The sequence below is a fragment of the Pinus tabuliformis genome, chromosome X, assembly GCF_031772625.1.
Source record: "Pinus tabuliformis cultivar Carrire ecotype Pingquan chromosome X, CPIR1, whole genome shotgun sequence".
Taxonomy (NCBI): domain Eukaryota; kingdom Viridiplantae; phylum Streptophyta; class Pinopsida; order Pinales; family Pinaceae; genus Pinus; species Pinus tabuliformis.
In genome coordinates this window covers 836,434,136-836,458,532 of record NC_142308.1, presented here as the reverse complement: position 1 = coordinate 836,458,532, position 24,397 = coordinate 836,434,136, and positions in this window count along the sequence as shown.

Genomic DNA, 24,397 nt, shown 5'->3' with positions numbered 1-24,397 from the left:
TTAACATCAAGGACAACCATTACTCAAAATATCCCCCTTTGGAATTAATGGAAACACTTATTAAACATTGCAACACATCTTAGATACTATTGTTCATTGATGACAACATCATGGATTGGTAACATTCCTTGCCATGGCGAAGATTTTCCCATCGATGGTATTTACTCCTAGTCATATCCACATTATGGAAATTCATATTGTTTTTTGTCCATATTATCCATTAATATGATTTGAAATGTTATGTAACTTATTATCGCCCTTTGACATCAATAGAAAAGAGAATTTCCACAAATGACATTGTTTCCAGTAGCTACTAACTACATAAGTAGTGTCAAATTCTTTGCTTATTGTTGAACGTTCCTTGCTCTATGGCTCAACTACTCTTTGGAAGTGATTTCTATTTGTGGATCTATGCACTGTTGTAGATTACCTCTCCTTTTGTGGATGGGTGTGGGAAACTATTCATTAGTCTCCCCATGAACTTTACAACAAGTTGATGAATATTGGGTGATTAATTTGAGATATGTACTAATCCAGATGTAAAATTATACTAAAAATATTGGGACTAATACACCACCATAAATGTGAATCGTGATGTTGACTAGATGCATGATTAATTGCTCCCCCTAAACTTGTATTTTTTCATTTGATCTAAAAACTACCATTGAATATGATTGTCTACTTTACCCTAGATCATCATGTATATCTTTGTGGATAACTTGCACCACTGGTAAGAAAAACTATTGATGTGATGAGTGGGACATCACTCTTAGTTTATTCATAAAATATTGGAAAGGTTCTCTAGCTATAGGTTTGGTAAATATATGAGGAGCTTGTTCTTTTGTGGGAATATATTCCAAATTCATTATCTGCACAGTTACCTATTCTCTAAGGAAATGGTACTTGATCAGAATATTCTTAGTCTTGGGATGAAGAACATTATTCTTTGATATAATAATAGCACTTATATTGTCACATATAATCGGAATAAGTTTATTATACATTACCTTCAATTCCTTAGTGTTTGTTTCATCTACATAAATTGAGTACAACTTGTTGCAACTGCTATGTACTATGCTTCAATTGTAGATAGAGAAATATATGTTTTCTTTTTGCTAAACTAGCTCGCTAAAATATTACGAAGAAAGAAGGCACCACCACTTGTGCTTTTCCTGTCATCTATGCTTCTAGCCTAATCAACATCTATGTATGTTGTTAATGAACAGTTTCGACATTTTGGATACCAAAGCCCATAATCTATTGTAGCTCTTAGATATTTGAAAATTTCTCTTGGAAAATAAGAGATGATTTTGTTTTGGGGCAGATTGGTACCTTGAAACTACACCACCAAATTGCATGATGTATGGCCGAGAGGCTATTAGATACAAAATACTACCAATTATTGACCTACACATTACTTTATTTACTCTCATGACTCACCATCCTTGTTGAGCTTCCATCTAGTAACCATAGGGGTATTGATAAGAGATAATTCTTCCATTCCAAATTTCTTCAATATTTTCTTGAGGAACTTTCTCTAAGAGATAAATATACATTTTGTCTAATTGAGCTATTTGCAGCCCAAGAAACAATGAGAGTTATTTGGGCATGAACATCTCGAAATAATTTTGCATGGTTGCTACAAATTTTTGACTAATTAAATATGTGTCACTTCCAAAAACAATATCATCTATTATCACCAAAAATTGATCATCTAGCCATAATTTACTAGATGGATCGAAGTACACCATGCAGGGTCAATTTTACCATAGTAAAATTGCTTTCGCTATAAGAAATTACTTAATAAACCACAATTGTTAAGTTATTTCTAGTTAAACCCATAAAGAATAATTAGATAAATCATTATTTAATTAATTATCTTCTAGGAATAATCAATTAAACCATTTTTTAACTAATATTCCTTGTCATATTTGACCCAGTTATGAGAAATAAATATATAAATAATTAATTATATTATTTTTCTCTAGGAAAAATTAATTAATCATTAATTAGTTATTATTCCTTGTCAAGTTTGACTAAATCCCCTAGGAATACTTAAATAAATCATTATTTCTTTATTATTCCTTAACCATATTCCTTGAGATGATAAATCAATCATTTATTTATTTATTATTTCTAAATAAAAGTATTTAACCAATTTAAATACGTTTTCCCTCCAGCCAAATATAATAAAATATTACAAATGGTTAATTCTAGAATTTGGTTAATAATATTTTATTATTTCCCATTATTTGAGGATAACCTAATATTTTTCTATAAATTAGAGGGTTTTACATTCGTTCTTCATTTTTTATCATTTTCATTGTTGCACTCATTGTTGTAACCTTGATTATTATCATTGTCACACACCATTTTCTTTTCCATTTGAGTTCTCATTGAGCTCAAACATTTTGTTTGTTGATTTTCATACATTATAGAGGAGAGAGAATCTAAAAAAGCTGAAAACATTGAGGATAGCCAAGAACCCATCCCATAGAGGGGGACTGGTAACAGTAGGGTGCCACAGTTTGTCCTAGGTTTCACACCCATCTCCCTATCTTTTGCAATGATTTTCCTCATTGGTTTTTTGTTGTTTCTGCACCACTTTCAAACAGCATAGTGTCATTTTACCCCAGTCACAGCAATGGTTACATCTATTATCCTTTTTTGTGTGTTTTTAGTTGATTTCTCCACCAACTAGCACAGTGTTTGAAAACCCAATTTGGGTGGGGTTTTAGGTAGTTGATTTGTTGTTCATTTTTTGTTTTTAATTTTAGTTTATTTACATTATTTCAGCAATATTTTTCTTTTTTCAAACACGATCTGGGCTTAATTAATAAACACACTTACACACACAAGCACACCTTAAGCAAAGGGTGCTTGGTTTACACTGCCAATCCAAGATATACTTAACGAATTTATCTCCCCAAACAGAGACAGAGACATTTTCTTTTATCTCCCTTCACCATTTCCATGTCACTTGTGTCTTGTAACCATTGCACCACTAAGGTGTTTGTCACGAAGAATTTCAAGCCTTCATCCTTAGTTTCCACTTGGAAGTATTACTGCTCCCCTCCGGGTTTGATTTATTCATCCCCTGAGTCTACATACCAACTCTTCTTATGGTTCATCTGATTCCTCATCCAATTCCGAGTCTCCTTCACTGCATACCGTCATCATGTTAGGACCCACTACAGGTGCAGAAAACCAACCTATTGTTGGCTTTATTTCTACTCTGGTCATCACATCTCGCAGCTCCATTGCTACCTTTTAGGGCTGGGTTAAGTCTCTCGAATTTTAGCCAGTTGATTAATGGCCCTATACACCACGATGCTGGTTGGCCAACTATTCTGACTAAGCTTCCCTCAGACATTCCCAATTTTGAGGGTAATTCTGGAGAGGACCCCACCAATCATGTTCGCTCCTTTCATATGTGGCGTTCTTCTAATTCCATCACCAATGACTCCATTTTCTTTCAGTTGTTCCAACGCACACTCACTAAAGATGCTATGAAGTGGTATGTTGACCAGCTCACCGCTTCTCATTCCACTTTCGCGATGCTTTCTATGGCATTCCTTTCATATTTTTAGTTACCTCTTCGATACAACACCAGTAATGAGCTCTTGACCGCATTTCATCAGTCCTCTGTCACCTATCTTTTCGATCATGTCCAGGAATGGCGTAGAAGGAGGATCATGTGCCTTGCTCCGCCCTTCGAAGACTGTGTCTACCTCGATTGGTTTCTTATGACTCTTTTAGTACCTATTGCCAAAGATGTTGCGTCTCACTTAGAAAGAGGAAGAGTCTCTCCAGACTTCTCTGAGATATGACTTGATTTATGCTCAATCCGTTTATGTTTATACCGTTATACCAGACCTCCCTCGTTTTGGTGGTGCCAATGCACCGAGGGAATCTCACACTGCCGACAGTATCTTTGGATCTATTTCACATCCTTCACCATATACTCAGCATATTTATGGTTATCCGCAGGGGGGCACCACTTCCTCTAACACTTATCCCCCTCTTTCCAGCAACGTGTATTCAAGATAAAGCACATCTTATGCATTTACCCAACCACATCAGCAGATGTCAGGGCCAGCTTGTACTCAACCTGTCCACCAAACTGTTTCCCCCTCACCATCTTACACCTATGCATAGCCAAGTGCTCTAGCCCCTCAGGCATTAGTGCCACAGCCTTCCATGCATCCTTCACCCCAACAACCACCACCCCGTCAAGGTCAAGTGTATGCATAGTAGAGTGCGACCAACCCCAAAAGTTTGAAGAAAAATATTAAGGGGAAGGGTAACAAGGGTAACCAGGTTAACCAAGGTAATCAACCTAATGAACCCTAGGGGAACCAACCTAACACCAACCAGCAAGAAGAAAACTTGCCTAAGAAGAACAAGGCTATTCATACGAACAAGCCTTATGCATGTTATGGTGTACATGACCATTATACTTATAAGTGTCCCCTCTTACCCCAGATGCGCCAAATGTGGGAATCCCAAGCAGCTTGTAGAGGTCAACCGCCCATGCAGCAATCGCCTCAGAATCCCACACCATCTCAGCCGACCGTGCTCACAAATCCTTTCCCTCGGAAAGGATTTGTTGTTGCTCAACCTTAGCAAGGTCAAGTAGCCCACCCTCCCCAACCTCTTGGTCTTGGTGACTACCATATGTTACACTAAAAAATGTCACCATGACTATTTACAGTTGGTGTGGCTCTATCAATAGTCATGCTATCCTCCTGGGCAAGTCTTATGCCTCTGCTCTCCATGTCAAACTCCAAAAAGAGAGAAAGTCTTTATAAATGTGTTTATCTCTGGGTACGCAGATTCTCTCGGCCTTACTTGCGAGTACGCACCTAATGTTCACAAAAGCTGCGTACTTGTACGCTCTGTATGTAAAGGGGCAGGTGCGTACCCCTGTAAAGGTCAAAATGCGCAAGTTTCATCTTTAAAAATTTACTTGTGGTCATTTCTAGAGCATTCTAGAAGGTTGTTCGACGTGTATTGAGCGCCTCCAGATGGTTCATGTACCCCTACCAAAGAGGAACTTATCCCATCAATAAGGGAGCTATCCCATCCAAAGAGGGGATTATCCCATTGATGGTGGACCTGATTAACTTCCTCTTGAGCACTATAAATACAGGCATTGGGCCAGAAGGAGAGGAGGTTGGAAGCTAAACATTTCTAAGGGTAGATGCTGCTGGAATTAGGACTCCCATTTAGAAGCTTGTGAGGAGAGATTGCCATCTTTGCTTGTTCTATTTGGAAGTGGGTGAGCTTTGTCAAAGTAAAGGAGAACTCTTGATGGACCCTGGGAGGGACTTGCACAACACCAAGGCTCAGGTTGTAATTGTTCCTTTTGTTTCCTATTAATGCAAATGAGTCCATTCTTCTCAATAACTTGTTATTTATGAGTTGTTTCATGTACTCCTTGGTCTATGTGTTAAACATGTTTTATTTTATGAGATTATCAAGTGCTATTTAATCGTTTGATTGTTAGTGAATGCAGGTTTCGAAGTGAAGGAGGAGCTCATCCGGATCAGCGAGGCTGGACTACTACAACAGCGTTGGATTACAGGTAGGATCTAAACACTTGATTTCTTATATAGTAAATGCATGTTTAGAGAAGGATTGCTCTTGTTTGTCTTGTTTGTCACTAGAGAGTCTTAGGCTCCTAGGGAGGTTGGTTGTGTCCGCACTATCAACTCTTTCCGCCTGACAAAATGGCGACTCCGCTGGGGACTCCATGAATGTGTTTGAGTTTTTTTTGATTTGATATTTTGGTCTGAGAAAAGTCATTTATTTTCTGGTTTTTGGTTGTCTAGCTGTGTATTTGGGTGGGTTAGCTTAGAGTCGATTTAGTTTTTTATTTTTCTTAGTTTTGCCAGCAGTACGCAGTCTCTGGGTTTAACACAGTGCGTACTTGTACGCACTGCGTCTTTGTGCACAGTGCGTACCCGCGCCTGTGTGAACAGATGACCTGCGTACCCCTGTCAATTTTGAGAAAATTTCAATTTTTTCTTTTTGCTCTTTAGATTTTGCTTTTACTTTGTTTTTACTGCCCAGATCCACTGGTTACCTGCCATAAATCTTCACCTAGGCTTGTTTCATTGGCATTTCTGCTCTAAGCTTTCATCAATTGGGTGTTTTGAGTCTCTTTTTTGAGAAATTCTTGATTTGTTTTCCTTTGATCATTACTTGGAGGTTTCTCTCAGTCCTTTCACAATTTTGCATCTTTTTGCTTTTGTTTTTGCAAAAAAAATTCCCCCTCATTCGCCGGGGGGGGGGCTAAATTGTGTATGAGTGTTAATCGCCTTTGAGTGTTTTTATTTTTTTTTTATCTTTGGAACTCTCACCCAATTTTCTCGACTTGCACTTGATTGGTTCTTAGATTACATTAGAATCGTCTTGTTTTTGAGAATTCTCTTGCATAGATCCCATTTTCATAATTAGAATTCTCATTTTCAGAATATGAATGAAAAATGTGCATAGATTACATTTGCATACTTTTCAAGTGAATTGTGCATAGATTACAATTGCATAGTTTACATTCTGAAAAATCAATTGTAGATTTAGATCAGTTTTCTTTGATTTGAATTTACACAAAAATAAAAATAAAAAAAATGGTTTGGAATTTATTTGCATTAGTTTTTCTTGATAAAATTAGTGCATTAGAGAATTTGTTATATTTTCTCTTAGTGATCAATTTTTGCATTGTTGGAAGTGAATGGAAACTCTCTCCTTACTTTAGTTAGGATTCATCGAATTGAAAAAGATTACATTATCATATTCGATTGCATTCAGTTGAGTCGGGTCATAACACCATTGGTTTCATATCCATTTACCCATTTGAGTAATAACAGCCTTAATAACACAACGCTTAATTAAAATTCATCTAGTAATTTTTACATTTCTAGGGCTCTGAAACACCAATATAGCTTAGGCTAGTGTCTTGGAGTAGGAGAGTAATTAACTCTCCAAGACAGCAAAACCAAACAAGTAGCTCATCTTGTGGTAGGATAAATCCAATTGTTTCATTTGTACTCTGGGAAAGCTCCTCTTAAAGGAGAAGCACGAGACCGTGTCCGAACCAGTGAGGGGATCAATCCTCCTTCATTGGGAAAGACACCAGATACGCACGTACTACAAACGGTAAACCTCGGATTATTGTCGAGGAGCCTGGGGTCACTTGTCGGTAAACCTTGGATTATTGTCAAGGAGCCGGCAAGGGGATTGAGCTTGTTACTCTGCCCTTGCGTGCTATCGGGTCGTAGACTGTTCCCCCAGGTATATTTGTTGCTGTTGGTGACCTTAGTGACCATTATCTTTAGGGTTCTACCCAAGGTGACGGTGGAGGGAAGATCCCACTGTACTTGGAGCAGACGTCGGCTAGACTCACTTGGATTTTCTGGGGGGTTCACTTCACTCGAGACGGTTAAAGTGGAGGAACTTGGTCCAGTCTATTCATTAAGCAGGTTGCTGGGGTAACTGTTCCACCCGCCACTTCTGTACTGAATTCTGCGATGTTGGATTTCATCCCCAACTAGTGTTTTCGGTCCGGAAGGTTACTGTTTGTGTATGGTTTGACTCCTAGATTTGATAGCGCCTGTTAATTTGTTTGTTTTTACTTTTAGAGACCATAGGTGTGAATTGTGAATTTTAATTGTTAGGTGTGAATTGTGAATTGTTAATTTTAGTTTTAAATTGTTAATAAAATTCACTGAAGTTGAATATAATGGCAAATGTTCCGGAATTTATCAACTTAGGAACCCCTCCTAATGAGAATCCTAGTACTTTTCCTTACTTTGGAAATGTTGGTCCTCCTTATATGGCTACTTTGTCATTACCTGGATTGACAATAGGTTTACCGATATGGTTATTTTCAACTTCGTTGGCCCAAAATACTCCAATTGTTCCATCTCAACCGGATGCTTCACCTCAACAGAGTTCACCATCTCAACATCACCAACCTTCTGTTGACCCTTTACCTTCTTCGCCTAATTTTTCTTCCTCCATTTCTTCCTCTTCGCCTGGTAAAAGCCTTGATGCTAGTAACCAGGAGGCTAAGAAGAAGAAGAAAGGGAAGAAGAAGAAGAAGAAGAAGAAGCAAGATAAGAAAGTAGTCAACCAACCAACCATGGCTGTAAGTGTTAGTGGTGTTGAGGAAAACTCCGACATGCATCGTAAACCCAAATACCTTTGCAGGCTTTGTAAGGGTGACCACTTCCTTGTCAATTGTCCTGGTATTCCAAAGGTCTTGGAAGTTTGGTCAGAAAAATCTCATCAACTTTCTGTTGATCCATCAACCAGTGATAGTCAGGTTCCTGGGAAAAAGGGTAAAGGTGGGTTTCCTTGTAAGTTATGCAAAGGGAGTCATCAAACTCACATTTGCCCTCACATGGATGAAGTCTCAACATTGTTGGAAAACCTTACTGTTCCACAGCAAGAATTTCCAACTGGTTACCGTAAACTTTCTCCCAACCTACCATCGACTAACGGAGTGATTGATCTAATTTCAAGTACAGTCAATCACACTCTTCCATTGGAGAGTGAAACTCGTGTCACTGAGGTTGATGATCTATTAGTTGATCAAGTGGTCGATTCAATTTCACATTCGGTCGATCCCACTTTCCCTTTGGAGAGTGAACTTCATACCTCTCAGGTTCTTTTTGTTACATCAGATTCTTCTATGCCGAGGGGCATTTCACCTGTTCATACAGAACCCCCTCCAAGCACTGAGGTCTTTTCCTTTGATTGGAATAGTCTGACAGAACCTCGTCTTCCTTCCTCCATCCCTTTCCAAATCATTGTCAAGGCTGGTGGTAGGGACATACATCGTACTCAGGTAGATGAAGGTGCTTCTGTTAGTATTTTATCCTCAACTATTTGGAAAGCTTTGGGTTCCCCTCAGCTTGCGCCTATTACGCAGAATCTGAAAGCTTTTAACAGAACCATTAGTGAACCTTTAGGGATCCTTCCTAAGTTTTCTGTTACCTTGGAAGGTAAAATTGTCTATATTGATCTTATGGTAGTTCGAGTTCCCTTGGATTTCAATTTACTCCTTGGGCGAGACTATGTTTATGCAATGAAAGCTGTCGTATCGACACTCTTTCGCATGATGTCTTTCCCTCACAATGGCAGTATTGTGACTGTAGACCAGCTTTCGTTCCCTAGTCTTGTTTCAACTACCAATAATATGACACCCCTAAATGTTCCTGATTCTAAAGTGGTATCTACCCTGCCTCGGGTTAATTATGTGGCAACCGGTCCCATGTTTTCAGTTACCGATGTAAGTGAGCCTCTCACTGTTGATTTAGATCCGGTAATTGACATGGAAAACTCTCTGGGATTACTTGAACACGATGTTCTTATCCCTTTTGAGTCCCTTGACATGTGTTCCTTCCAGAGAAGTATTCTTCCTTCTGATGAAGACCTCTTGGAAGCCATGATCAAGGTGTGTCCATTGACATGTCTTTCTTCCAGTTGGAAGCCATGATCAGTGTTCAAGAGGATAGTTCCTGTTACTGAGTCAACCTCGCTAAAAAATGAATCAGGGTTTTGAGGATAGTTCCTGTTACTGAGTCAACCTCGCTAAAAAATGAATCAGGGTTGCGAGGATAGTTTTGTTCCTGTGTCAACCTCGTTAAAAAATGAAACTGGATGCAGCGAGGATAGTTTTTTCTTGTATCAACCTCGTTAAAAAATGAAACAAGGAGTCTGAGGAAAGTTACTTTTACTGTGTCAACCTCGTTAAAAAATGAATTAGTGAGTGCGAGGATAGTTTGTTCCCATCTCAACCTCGTTAAAAAATGAAACTGGATGTTATGAGGATAGTTCTTTTACTGAGTCAACCTCATTAAAAAATGAATCAGGTATATTTTAGGTTAAGTAGGTAGATTGTAGAAAGTAGGGTTTTGAGGATAGTTCCTGTTACTGAGTCAACCTCGTTTAAAAATGAATCAGGTATGAGGATAGTTCCTGTTACTGAATCAACCTCGTTAAAAAATGAATCAGGTATGAGGATAGTTCCTGTTACTGAGTCAACCTCGTTAAAAAATGAATCAGGTATGAGGATAGTTCTTTTCTTGTGTCAACCTCTTTTTAAAATGAAACAACTCCCTTTTCAAGTTAAATATTGAAAGTAAACCTTCATTCCATCCATCTGGTTGAATGCAATGAAGCCTGGGGGGCATGTACCTCGCTTTGCATCATTATACTGGGGGCATGCGAACTTTTTGAGCATAGTTCCTTGTCTTGTGTCAAGCTCGTTAAAAATGAAACAAGGATAGGTTAAGTAGGTAGATTGTAGAGAGTAGTCATCAGCATAGTTCCTTGTCTTGTGTCAAGCTCATTAAAAAATGAATCAAGGATTTTAGAGCATAGTTCCTTGTCTTGTGTCAAGCTCATTAAAAAATGAATCAAGGATTTTATGAGCATAGTTCCTTGTCTTGTGTCAAGCTCATTAAAAAATGAATCAAGGATTTTAGAGCATAGTTCCTTGTCTTGTGTCAAGCTCATTAAAAAATGAATCAAGGATTTTATGAGCATAGTTCCTTGTCTTGTGTCAAGCTCATTAAAAAATGAATCAAGGTTTTCTAGAGTAAAGTTTTTGTTAGGTAGATTGTATAGAGTAGTTATGAGCATAGTTCCTTATCCTGTGTCAAGCTCGTTTAAAAAATGAAACAAGGGTTTGAGGATAGTTCTTTTCCTGTGTCAACCTCACTAAAAAATGGAACAACTCCCTCAAGTCTTTCCAAGATCTTGAAAGTAAAGCTTCATTCCATCCACCTCATTGACTGCAATGAAGCTTGGGGGGCATGTACCTCGTTTTGCATCACTATGCTGGGGGTATGCGAACTTATAACAAGCATAGTTTTTCATTTCAAGCTTGCGTAAACATGAAACTGAATCCGAGCATAGTTCTTTTCCTGTGTCAATCTCGTTAAAAAATGAAACAAATCCTCCTCTACTTGAGTCGAGAGATTGACTAGATCTCATAAATGTTAAGTTGTATATTTAGGTTAGTTTTTGCATAATTTTCTTACAGTTTTAGGTCGAGTCTGTCAAATGATCTCGTCTTGAACCTTCATTTCATCCAATTGGTTGAATGAAATGAAGCTGGGGGGCATGCGCTCTAGCAGTTATGCTTAGGGGGCATAAAGCATAGTTTTCTCTCTGTTTCAAGCTTGTGAAAAATGAAACTACTTTGAAGCATAGTTTTTCTCTATTTCAAGCTTTTGTAAAAATGAAACCTATCTCGAGTCAATTTCCGTTATTTTCAAGACTCGTTAAACTCATGAAAATACCGAGATTATTTTGCTATCTTTCATTCTCGTAAAACAAATGAAAATGCCGAGTTCTTTCCGTCTTTTCCTGCTCGTAAATTAAATTGAAAGTCGGCCATATGAGTACATTTTTATCATTTTTTCAAACTCATTAAAACTTACGAAAAAATGAAAACCATGAGTACATTTTTATCATTTTTTCGAACTCGTTAAAACTTATGAAAAAGTGAAACCTTAGAGTCACCTTTAAGCTCTTTTCTGACTCCTAAAACATGAAAAGATTGCAGAGTGTTTCTTTTACACTCGTAAAAATGGAATTTAAAAGACGGTCCCCTTATAGCCCCTTTTTTGACCGTAAAAACAGGAAAATATTGCCGGGTTTTTGTCGTTTCAAACTCGATACTGGAAATAAAACGACGTGTCCTTGATCGCTTTTTACTTTTCAGGTCAAAGGCATTAATCATGAAAGTACTCCTTGGTCGCAAGGCTAAGCGGTTCTCTCAGGTATTATTTTATACTTTTTCGGGCTTGGGAGACACAAATTTACGAAAAAGTTCACCTTGGAGTCTTCTTTAGTTTTTTTAGACTCTCTAAAATTGAAAAACGCCGAGTTTCTCCTATACTGGACTCGTTAAAATTTCACAGTAAAGGACCTGTTCGATTACAAACAGGAACGGACCACTCCTTCTTAGGGTCCGAATCTAAACTAAGTTGGACTCGTCCGAAGGATGAGCTTATAATCAAGCATATGTTATCCTCCTCAAGCTTGTTAAAAATAAAGAGGTACTTGCCAGAAATGGTGGGGGAAAAGAGAGAAGAATGAACCTATTTGTTATCCTTTGTTACAGAAGAACCTTATCACTGCTCTTGAACACGACACGTTTCATTCACCTGGGTTGGGAAATCCTTTGCCTTAAAGCTGATAAAACCACTTTGAAAGTCTTCAACCATTTCTGGGTATCAACTTTGGGTCAATTGTCACCAAGCCATCTGTCGTGTCGTTATGTGTTCAAGAGGTCTCTGCAAATAAACCATTCATATGCAAAATACTTGTCATCCATTTGACCATCCCTGAGTCAGTCCTTACAGCAACATTTCTTCAACTTGAACAATGATTTCGTGTTGTGGGCTTGCCTGCGACGGGTCGCTTTCTATCGACATCAGCACATTATCTAGAAAGATGACCTAGGAATCGTCAGTACCTTGAAGTCTGCATGCATCAATGGCAGGTTTCTCGCCTTTGACGACAGTTTACATCATTGACTTTCGATCGAAGGATTCCGTGAAATGTTCGACATCAACTCATTCATTCACATGTCATGGATTGTACTGGGTACTTTGAGAACCATTGACATCACTGGTGGTCTCTCTCACGCTTGTTAACAGCTCACATCATTGACTGGTAATCAAGTGGTTTCTACCATGTTCGACATCAACTCATTTATTCGCATGGATAGAATCATACCTGTTTCGGAAGTAGAAATGAAGACCCTGGATCTAGTTTCCACCATCCAGGCTATGAGGAGTTTTGTATTCATTATATAGTAGACCAATTATAAACAGATGGCTGCGTCCATACTGTGTCTACAAAAGTCTACGATTGTGATGTACTGCAAAATCATTCTTGTATCAGAGCAGTAGTTAGTCTGTTAGTTAAAGTTTTGATCTGAGTATGGGAATACCTACCTCAACGATGATATAATCTTATACATGTATTTTGTGTTGAAAATTGCAGGTTCTGACCAGGCTCTCCACGAGATAATCCTTGAAATGATAAAGCGCTTCACCCTTCCTAGATGATACAAAACCCTAATCTACTACAGGCTTCGCACTTTAGGGGGCAATCTGTTACACTAAAAAATGTCACCATGACTATTTACAGTTGGTGTGGCTCTATCAACAGTCATGCTATCCTCCTGGGCAAGTCTTATGCCTCTGCTCTCCATGTCAAACTCCAAAAAGAGAGAAAGTATTTATAAATGTGTTTATCTCTGGGTACGCAGATTCTCTCGGCCTTACCTGCGAGTACGCACCTAATGTTCACAAAAGCTGCGTACTTGTACGCTCTGTATGTAAAGGGGCAGGTGCGTGCCCCTGTAAAGGTCAAAATGCGCAAGTTTCATCTTTAAAAAGTTACTTGTGGTCATTTCTAGAGCATTCTAGAAGGTTGTTCGACGTGTATTGAGCGCCTCCAGATGGTTCATGTACCCCTACCAAAGAGGAACTTATCCCATCAATAAGGGAGCTATCCCATCCAAAGAGGGGATTATCCCATTGATGGTGGACCTGATTAACTTCCTCTTGAGCACTATAAATACAGGCATTGGGCCAGAAGGAGAGGAGGTTGGAAGCTAAACATTTCTAAGGGTAGATGCTGCTGGAATTAGGACTCCCATTTAGAAGCTTGTGAGGAGAGATTGCCATCTTTGCTTGTTCTATTTGGAAGTGGGTGAGCTTTGTCAAAGTAAAGGAGAACTCTTGATGGACCCTGGGAGGGACTTGCACAACACCAAGGCTCAGGTTGTAATTGTTCCTTTTGTTTCCTATTAATGCAAATGAGTCCATTCTTCTCAATAACTTGTTATTTATGAGTTGTTTCATGTACTCCTTGGTCTATGTGTTAAACATGTTTTATTTTATGAGATTATCAAGTGCTATTTAATCGTTTGATTGTTAGTGAATGCAGGTTTTGAAGTGAAGGAGGAGCTCATCCGGATCAGCGAGGCTGGACTACTACAACAATGTTGGATTACAGGTAGGATCTAAACACTTGATTTCTTATATAGTAAATGCATGTTTAGAGAAGGATTGCTCGTTTTTGTCTTGTTTGTCACTAGAGAGTCTTAGGCTCCTAGGGAGGTTGGTTGTGTCCGCACTATCGACTCTTTCCGCCTGACACCATATCCTCATGATGAATTTTGACAAGGTCGATACCTCTGATGTCAACTTGCAAACTTTGTCGCATCAATACGACAAGCCCTCATCTTCGTTCGCAACTGAGACAAAAACCAAAGCATCTACTGAGCCTCTCACGACACCAAATGGTCCATTACAAATCCCTCATCCTAAAGTTGAGTCAATTCCCATGATACCCAAGGGACCATTACGCCATAACGCGGCTTCTAACTAAGCTTCCCATACATAAATATAGTCGATGACTTGGCCCAATCACCTGCTACCATGTCAACGTTGGAGGTTCTCCAGTCATGCCCATCTCAAAATAAAGCTCTACTAATTGCTTTAGGCATAGTAGATCCTTTAGATGATCGCTTGATTGTCTTTCCTATTGATGCGTCAAAACATCCTCCATTACCTCCACCCGTTGCTTTCCAGATACCAGTCTAAGTTTGTAATGCCATCATCTCCCGATGCATTATTGACAAAGGTGAATCCACCTCCGTGATTTCCACTGTTGTTTGGAAGCAACTCAAGTCACCTAAACTGTCCCCATCCACCATCACTTTGTGTGCTTAGGACAGTCACCCCTCCCAACCTCTCGACATGTATCACAATTGTCTAGTGACTCTTGCGGGCAAGACTATCAATGTAGACATTGAGGTTATTGATGCCCCTCTAGATTACAGCATTCTCTTGGGTTGTAGTTACACGTATGCCATGTCAGCCATCGCATCTGTAGTTTTCCACAAGACGTGATTCCCCCATGAAGGGAAGATCGTCACTATTGATCAGTTGACATATTACGAGCTATCATCCTTAGCCTTCCCTGAGTCCATTATCTCATCGATGTCTGTCAAGCAGTCTACCACCCCTCTCACTGGTGTTTCACCAGAAGTCTACAAAGTATCCACCTTGTTGGGTGCTTTCCCTAATCCTCCCCCTCCCATCTCTGAGCCTAGATTTTTGAGTGTTTGCATGTTACAATAGTCACGGGATGCTCAAAAGTAGTCTAGTACCTCTAGTCAACAGGTAGCACCTCGGCACCCTACCATTACCATCTCAGTTGAGCCATCCAGATCCACCCCTCAAGACCTCCTATTTTTGTGGGTGCCTCTCCTTTTTTCCCACCAGGAACTATTCCTACAGGTATCAACCATCCAGGTGTTGTTCTGCCGGGACATTACCCTGCAAGACATATACATTTCTTGTTTCCTCCTCCTTGAATCTTTTCTGTCCCTTTCATGGCTTTGTTGAATATCCTTAATATGAATTTGGGGATCCCAGTATGGTACATTGATTCCCCTAGTGAGCACTCCGCCCAGTCAACCCAGATCATATCATGCTTTGAACCCGGTTCAACCGGTTCCTACAACCCCTATCACTGCTCTAGTTCCACCACAACCTCATTGAATAAAGAACCTAAGGACAAGGCTCCCCAAGCTCATCCAGCACCCAAATCTCCAAAGTCAACACCTCCTTGTGCTTTGTGTAATGTTTTTGGGCATGCCACCTATAATTTTCCTAAACTTCCTCGTCTGAAACCTTTCATTCATGAAATGTTTCCTAAGTCTAATACCCCTAAGTTCCAAGTTACATTACCTAATTCAGCCAAGAGACTTAAAACGTTGTGCACAAATCACCCTTGTGTCTTGTGCAATCATTATGGCCATTATTCCCATTGTTTCCCTCTTCTTGATGAATTTCGCAATTGCCTCCATGTTCTTTGTGACTTCGATGCCCTCGTAGTGGATCATCTACTCCTCTCCCTATGGATTTTGGTACCACTAGTACACAAGAATAGGGGGACTCTAGTACTACTATTGTGATCCCTCCCCCTGATGTCAAGATGACGGACTCCATGGTCCATATCCTTTACCTATCGTCATCCTTGAGATCCTTGCAGGAAAACCTCTCTGAGGTTCCTGCGCATGCTTCTGTCGAACCTCCCTTGTCAGAAACTCGAGTCTCAACAGTGATAGATCTTCCATCTACTAGCATGTCGTATACCACATCAGATGATGTGTATGTGAACCTTCTTTCCTAGGATGATGCACCAGGTACTACTACCGCATAATGTAGTCAATATTCCTCCTATCCACCCATCTTCCATTCCGATGAGGACATCATGGAAGCCATGACTACCCTGATTACCCTTGGGATGATATGCACCATGGTGTGTACTTCCCTCCATATTTTCAAACTCAGAAATTTTCCCCCCATCTTACTCGTGATGATCGACGATGTATCCGATACCAGGCCCTTCGCTATATTCTCATCGGTGATGACCTTTATCATCGCAGTGTTGATTGTATCCTTCGTCGTTATCTCATTCATCATTTTGGCTAGGACCTTACATCATTCATAAGGACTTGGATAAGGTGGAATATCTCTTAGAGGATTTTGAACGCCAACTTCTTCCTAATCCTTGCAATGCACTCTACCTCAAGAAATTTTACCCATAGCATATCCCATTGATTTTCATGTATTTATTTATGTCATGCATTTAGGTAGATTGCAACATTTCATTTGTTGTCTTTTACACCTTTCAGATGGATCCATCTTTCACACTATATATTGGTTATGCCGATGGTGCAAGTCACTTCTCAAGGAATCTAGCCTTGACAACATGGGCCATTTTCATCCCCTTGCCTGCGTTAGTCCATTATAACAACGTGTGCATTGGATATGCCACCAATAACCAAACTGAATATGATGCAGTGACAGGTTTGTTAGTCAGTGCCCTTGCTCATCACATCCTTCATATTCATGTTCGTTTAGATTCCTTGTTGCTTGTCATGCAATTGAACGGTGTGTATCATGTGCATAAGCAAGTCCTACTTAGAAAATATCTACGAGTTAAGTTGTTGGTACATGAATTTGAAACCATTACTTTCAGTCATGTTCCTAGAGCCCAGCATAACTATGTAGATACCATTGCAAAAAATACTCTAGATTGACATTTATCACATGTATACCATAAAATACAGCCATAACCAAAACAAATGGCAAACCACAATCGTCATATAAAATATGCATAGCCACATTGTGTATCGACATATAAAAATCAATGTGTTTGGAGCCCAACACTCTAAATACATCCGGTACACCCATATCATATTAGGCAGCACATAGGCCCCTACATCTCCTAATCATCCTTTGGAGGATCTCGTGCCAAATTGGGTCGAGATGCTTGAATCCTTTTTTGTAGCATTCAGAACACAATGGCTCTCCACAAACTCCTCCAGCTAGCAGGCATCATTCCCACCTTTGCATACCAAATCAGTCCCCTCCATCACATATGCTTGCGGGAAGTATCCCATGGTGGCATGATGTATTTCCCTTGGTCATATTCTCAATTGATTAAGATAAGTCTCGACCTAGATCCCACCGAATCTAGGTATGGTCGATTATCCTCCCATTCCTTGGATAGTTTGTCCTATTGAGCTTTCCGACGATCCATATTCACATCGCATATCGTAGACGTTTGATACCATATCTTCAAATATTCTACTCTATGTCATACAACCTTTACCACATAGTTCCCATGTTTGACTTAGTGGGTGAGGATGATTCTAGACCTCCTCTAGTAGTCCATTCTCATTTTCCACTTTCGTTAATTCTTCAACAGGAACCATTGTTCCAAGAAGCATTAATGCCATATTTAGACAAGTAAGCCACTTGCCTGAAAGTTGCAGATCTTGATTCTGATGGTCATTTTTTCAGCTACGATCTCCATAAGGTTTAGGACCTTCTCCTCCTCTCAAATTGGAGGGAAAATGCCTTTTTATAGGAAAACCCATAGTTTTTTTGTCGCACATTATGACCAAACCGTAGCTCAGTTTGAGAAACTATTAGCACCATTGGAAATCTCTCATCGAGTAGTCTAATGGGTCTCTCTTTGTTTTTTATTATTTGACACTTCACCTGGAAGCCATTTTTCTAAGAAGGGTCACTTGGTCACCTCTCAAAATCGAATTTCTTCATATGAAATGCGTGTACTTTGGGGACCACCTTCCCTTGGCACTTTTTTTCTCACATGTCAATTTTTGTGATGAGAAACCATCATTTTCTCATGTTCTCATGGTCCCCATCGGGCCTATTCTCTGTGGTATAATCATCGAGTCTCCCTTGTTTAGAGCATCCGTGATGAGTCACTTTTTCATCCATGGAGTCTGTTTCGCGTCCCTTTGTATCATGTCACAGTATTCCATCCATATTTTCATTACCTTCATCCTGTGTTGCCAATTTTTGCCTTCAGTCATACTCTCCCCCATCCCCTCCAGAGTTGAGTTAGCTGCTGCTAGGTCAACCATGCACTTTATGCTCTCACAATGGAAGTCATATGTTTGTCCCTCAATCCCATTTTCCCCATTTTCCCTGATGTCAGTCCATCAGTGACATTAATATTTTCAATCATGCCTTAGCTGAGGATCCTCATTGCCTCCCTGATGGAGGGCCCTATTATGTCGATGTTAGCACATCTATTCCAAAGGAATGACCTAGAGAGCAATGTATCTTGGTTCTAGCTTCCACTCTTGTTCGATGCCTAGGAATCAAGAAAAGGGACTCATCATTTCCCTTTGACTTGATTGTTTCATGCTCATGATTCATACACTTGATGGTCCAATGATGTAGCAAATTGTACTAGTGATTCTAGGGTGTGTATGAGATTTTTTAGACCTCATGAGGGGGTGGCCCTTCAGGTATCCCCCCACATGCCAGGATGACTTCATATTCTACTACAGCCTTAGATGTAGTTCCGCAGATTTGATGGGTTTGGTTCCTTCTACTTGCAGCGTTCATAGCATGCATGTCTCCTTTAGATGATCCATTCAGTTTTGCAGAGCCATTTCCTGTTTAGCAGGGCTTCTTTGGTTGTTCTACCCTCCCTCCCACTCATTTTTTGAGGGAAGGGACATTATTTTTCATGTACTCAGATGTTAATTTATTCATTCCTGACTCATGTCTTTCCAAGTGCATTTTGTATATGGGACACATTGTATTATTTTTTGGCTCATTTATGCCAGCATGTCATGTACCATTTAACATGTACTTTATTTCTCAGTATCATTTTCCTGGGCGCATTATTATTTTTGTACTGAGTTATCTCGACGAGTATAGGTATTCCTCCCCTACCTCACTAAGATTAGGCACCACGGAATAAAATGAGACTTACATTAGTTATTTCGTCTCACCCCCTCTGTCACTATCCTCTTTTGATTTAGCTCCATTGGTTTCTCTCTCTCTCTCTCTCTGACTACCCTTCGGTGTCTAGTGATTGTGTCCTTACACTGTACTTTGGTCATACATTTTGCTCCTAACACTCGTGCGTTGGGAGGAAATCTGCTATCACCCAAAATTGATCATCTACCCATAGTTTAGTAGATGGATCGATGTACACCATGTAGGGCCATTTTTACCATAGTAAAATTGCTTTTACTATAAGAAATTACTTAATAAACCACATTTGTTAAGTTATTTATAGTTAAACACATGAAGAATAATTAAATAAATCACTATTTATTTAATCATCTTCTAGGAATCATTAATTAAACCATTGTTTAACTAATATTCCTTGTCATATTTGACCCAGTTATGAGAAATAAATAGATAAATCATTAATTATCTTATTTTTCTCTAGGAATAATTAATTAATCACTAATTAGTTATTATTCCTTGTCACGTTTGAATAAATCCCCTAGGAATACTTAAATAAATCATTATTTATTTGTTACTCCTTAACCATATTCCTTGAGATGATAAATAAATCATTTATTTATTTATTATTTCTAAATAAAAGTATTTAACCAATTTAAATATTTTTTCCCTCCAACCAAATATAATAAAATATTCCAAATGGTTAATTCTAGAATTTGGTTAATAATATTTTATTATTTCCCATTATTTGAGGATAAACTAATATTATGTTATAAATTAGAGGGTTTTACGTTCATTCTTCACTTTTGATCATTTTCATTGTTGCACTCACTGTTGTAACCTTGATTATTATCATTGCCACACACCATTTTCTTTTCCATTTGAGTTCTCATTGAGCTCAAACATTTTGTTTGTTGGGTTTCATACATTATAGAGGAGAGTGACTCTACAAAAGCTGAATACATTGAGGATAGCCAAGAACCCATCCCATAGAGGGGGACTAGCAACATTATTTTTTCCCTTCACAGGTGTCGTTTAATAAAATATATTCTTTATACATTTGGTTTCCATTGGATTATTGGAGTTACTTACGCTTATTTTCTTACTCCATTCTATTGTTTAGCTATTTCTAAAGCATAGATTAGGGCTTTGGCAGGTTTTGTTTCTATCATTTGCTGCAGATCTACATTGTTTAATAGTCATTTTTACCATTGAGGTTGTTTTTCATCCACAGTCTAAAGTGATTTATTTTCATACACTCTCGAGAAGAGAAAAGACCAACATTGTCAACATAAAAAGTAATAATAAATAAATTATCATTGTTAGATTTAATATATAGATTATGTAACAACCCTGGTAAAAATATCCATGTAATAATGTTAATAAAGGAAAAATAATAACCAAGGTCACGAGACACATATTCCAAGCTTAATGTTGGTCAAGACATCCTAGTGTGGGTGTTGATTTGGTTTACTATGGCTAAGGAAATTATCTAAGGCATTGGCAAAATATTTGGAAAAGCAAAGTGGCATTTATTGGAAATTTATTTATGAATATAATGGATATTAGGAGAAAAGGAAGGTGGAATGTCACACGTTGCATGTGAGGAGGAAAAAGAAGGAAAATAATGGAAATTGAAGAAAATAAAGTCCTCTTTATAAAAAGGCTTCTAAGGATCAATTCACAAACTTTTGTCAATTCAGTTTTGGATCTCGCCCTCTATTTTCTCTCTCTCTCATACTCTTGGACACTTAGAGAATTTATTAGGACACTCTAGCATTGAAAGAAATAAGGCAAAGGAGGGACAAGAAATCAAGAGAGAAGCAAAGATTAAGAAAGGAAGATCAGAATCAAGGAGCTACAACAAGATTACTTGCAGGTATTGATTTGCATGTGTGATTTCCTTACTAGTTTTGGCATGCATGGCACATTCATGTGTCTTTCGGTTCTCTTGTTGTCATTGGCATGGGTTTTTCTTAGTCTGATAGTGTTTTTCAGCCTTGCCTTTCCATTTCCAGATAGCCATGGTGTGATGGAATTCTCATGTTTTGGTTGAGCTTGTTGAAAATGGCAACAAGAAATGCTAAAAATAGAAGTGCTAAAAATAGCACTTCTAAAAATAGCAGTTTGGGTACCAGTGCTAGATTGGGCAACAGGGAATGAAAAATGGAAGTGCTAAAAATAGAATTGCTATTTTTAGCAGTTTAGGATGGATTCCAATTTTAGTCAGTCCCTAGGCTAAAAATAGGAAGTAAAATTCGAATTTGAACTTAACAATTGTTTGAAAATAAATTAATTAATTCTCCATGAGTTAATTAGTTGTGAAAATTAAAACATGAAGTCTATGTGAGGACATGCAACAGTTTATCTATTAGTTAAGTCATTTATCCATCAGTTAAAGAGATAAAGATGAGTTCTAATTTGAGTTGTAATTAGTTGGCTTAGTTAACTGAGTCAAGTCCAGTTATATTTGATTTAAATAGTTTGTTTAAATTAAGTAATTTCAGTTAGTTAATGCATGCTTGCGTATAACTATTGTTCTTTAGATAAATAAATATTCTCTCATGAATAACTCATGCATGTCAGTTCAGACAGAGACCCAGTTGAGATCAGAGAAGGGACAGTGTACTATCAGTTGGATGAATATTTTTCCTATAAAGGAAGCTCATCCATGATGATTATTTATCTCCTTCAGGATTACGTAGTTGGATCAGAGGTTAGTGAGTGTGTGAAGAGGCCAATTCACACAAATGGCTGCACTGGACCCCAATCAGAATTGCGCAAAGAAATAGGAGGCTTGGAGGGTAGACCAAACGTTAGATAGAGGCCTTTGATTGTCTATGAGCAATAGAGGTATTGCAAAGAGAGCAAGATAGCTTTTGAGTTGATTCTTTTTGTAATACTAGCTATATCTCCACTTGTATGATAATACAGAGTTGGGGTTTTAGGCTGAGGCTTTCCTCGGGTTATATCTTCTGTGGTATGTGTGATTGATTCCTTCTTATTAGTTATATGTGTTCTTATTGATGTTGTTCATGTTCGATTCAGCTTCCGCTAAATTGTCTGTAGAAGTAGATCAAGTGTTTTGCTTTAGTCTATTGCATTATCAGGTGATCTACAGTGGGAATTTTACATGGCATCATAGTGAGGTTTTGTAGAAAAATATCTACATGGTATCAAAGCAAAGGTGGTCAAAGTGGAGAACAGTATACTGAGAGGAGATTTCAAAGTTTTGAGTTTTGGGCCGAGAGTTTTTAGAGCAGATCTAAACATTTTTGTACAAAATTTTTAGAAACAAATAGCATATTTGGATTCCTTGTGGAAAATTACCCAAATTCAAAAACAAAATTGGTTAAATCGGAGCTCGGATGAGGGAGATATCGTTGATTTAAAATTAGCTCTTTTTCCAGAAACTTTCGTGATGGCGGGAAAGTGGAAACGGATTGGTGTGCTAGCCAACAACCTGTATGCACTTGAGGTACAAGATGCATGCAAAGCCTTGAGGAGCAAGGAAAAGGTTAGATACTTGGTGGTTGAGAGGGAGAGTAAATTACCTCTCAACATGCAGCGCCAGAAGAAGTCTCAGACAATTGTGGAGGAGCCACAATTGGTGAAGCAGCTTCAAGAAGTTGTGGAGCAACCACAACTAGAGAAGCTGAGAGGAGATTGAGTAGAGACATATACTCATGCAAAGACCTCCAGTAGGGGGAAATTTCGAGCCAGGTGGGTAGAGGGATCACATGCATCCATACCTCCAAGTAGGAGGTGGGACGATGTGGAGTGATCGTCCCAAAAAGGTTGGAATAGGGGTAGGATCCTTGAGGTACTCCACCTCCTTGATTCATCTTTGATATAGGAGCACCGATGAGGAGTAGCAGGACTGAATGATTGGGTAGAGACATATGCGGATGGAGTGGCAGAGAGAGCTATAGTGCAGGAGTCCCAGGACTTTGTAAAGCTAGCAGGTTACAACAATGCGAGAGGCAAATGAGTGTTGCACCAGATGGCACAAAGAGGTGTGCAATGGTGCGAGATGCATGGAGTGTTGCAGAAGCTCAGAGGTCAGAGAGGGAGTACTTGTCAGTAGCAGGTAGGGCTTCAACATCAGAGTATGTTTCTAGCCCAACATAGAGGATAGTGGGGAGTTTTTTTGTTCTGAGAGTTGTTGGAGCAATCACACTTGGTATAAGTGTTGCATGCAGAACATTCTAGAGTTACAGGATTGGGTTTGAGTTGAAGCCTTTCTTGTTGAGAGGTAGTGTTGAAAATGGCAACAAGAAATGCTAAAAATAGCAATTTGGGTACTAGTGCTAGATTGGGCAATAGGGAATGAAAAATGGAAGTGCTAGAATTGCAATTTTTAGCATTTCAAGATGGATTCCAATTTTAGTCAGTCCCTGGACTAGAAATAGGAAGTAAAATTTGAATTTGAACTTAACAGCTATTTGAAAATAAATTAATTAATTCTCCATGAGTTAATTAGTTGTGAAAAATCAAACATGAAATCTATGTGAGGACATGCAACAGTTTATCTATTAATTGAGGAATTTATCCATCAATTAAAGAGATAAGGATGAGTTCTAATTTGAGTTGTAATTAGTTGGCTCAGTTAACTGAATCAAGTCTAGTTATATTTGATTTAAACAGTTTGTTTAAATTAAGTAAGTTCAGTTAGTTAATGCATGCTTGCATATAACTGTTGTTCTTCAGATAACTGAATATTCTCTTGTGAATAACTCATGCATGTCAGTTCAAACAGAGACCCAGTTAAGATTAGAGAAGGGACAGTGTACTATCAATTGGATGAATATTTTTCCTATAAAGGAAGCTCATCCATGATGAGGATTTATCTCCTTCAGGACTGTGTAGTTGGATCAGAGGTTAGTGAGTGTGTGAAGAGGCCAATTCACACAAGTGACTTCACTGGACCCCAATCAGAATTGCACAAAGAAATAGGAGGCTTGGAGGGCATAATAGAAGTTAGATAGAGGTCTTTGACTATCTATGAGCAACAAAGGTATTGCAGAGAGAGAAGGATAGCTTTTGAG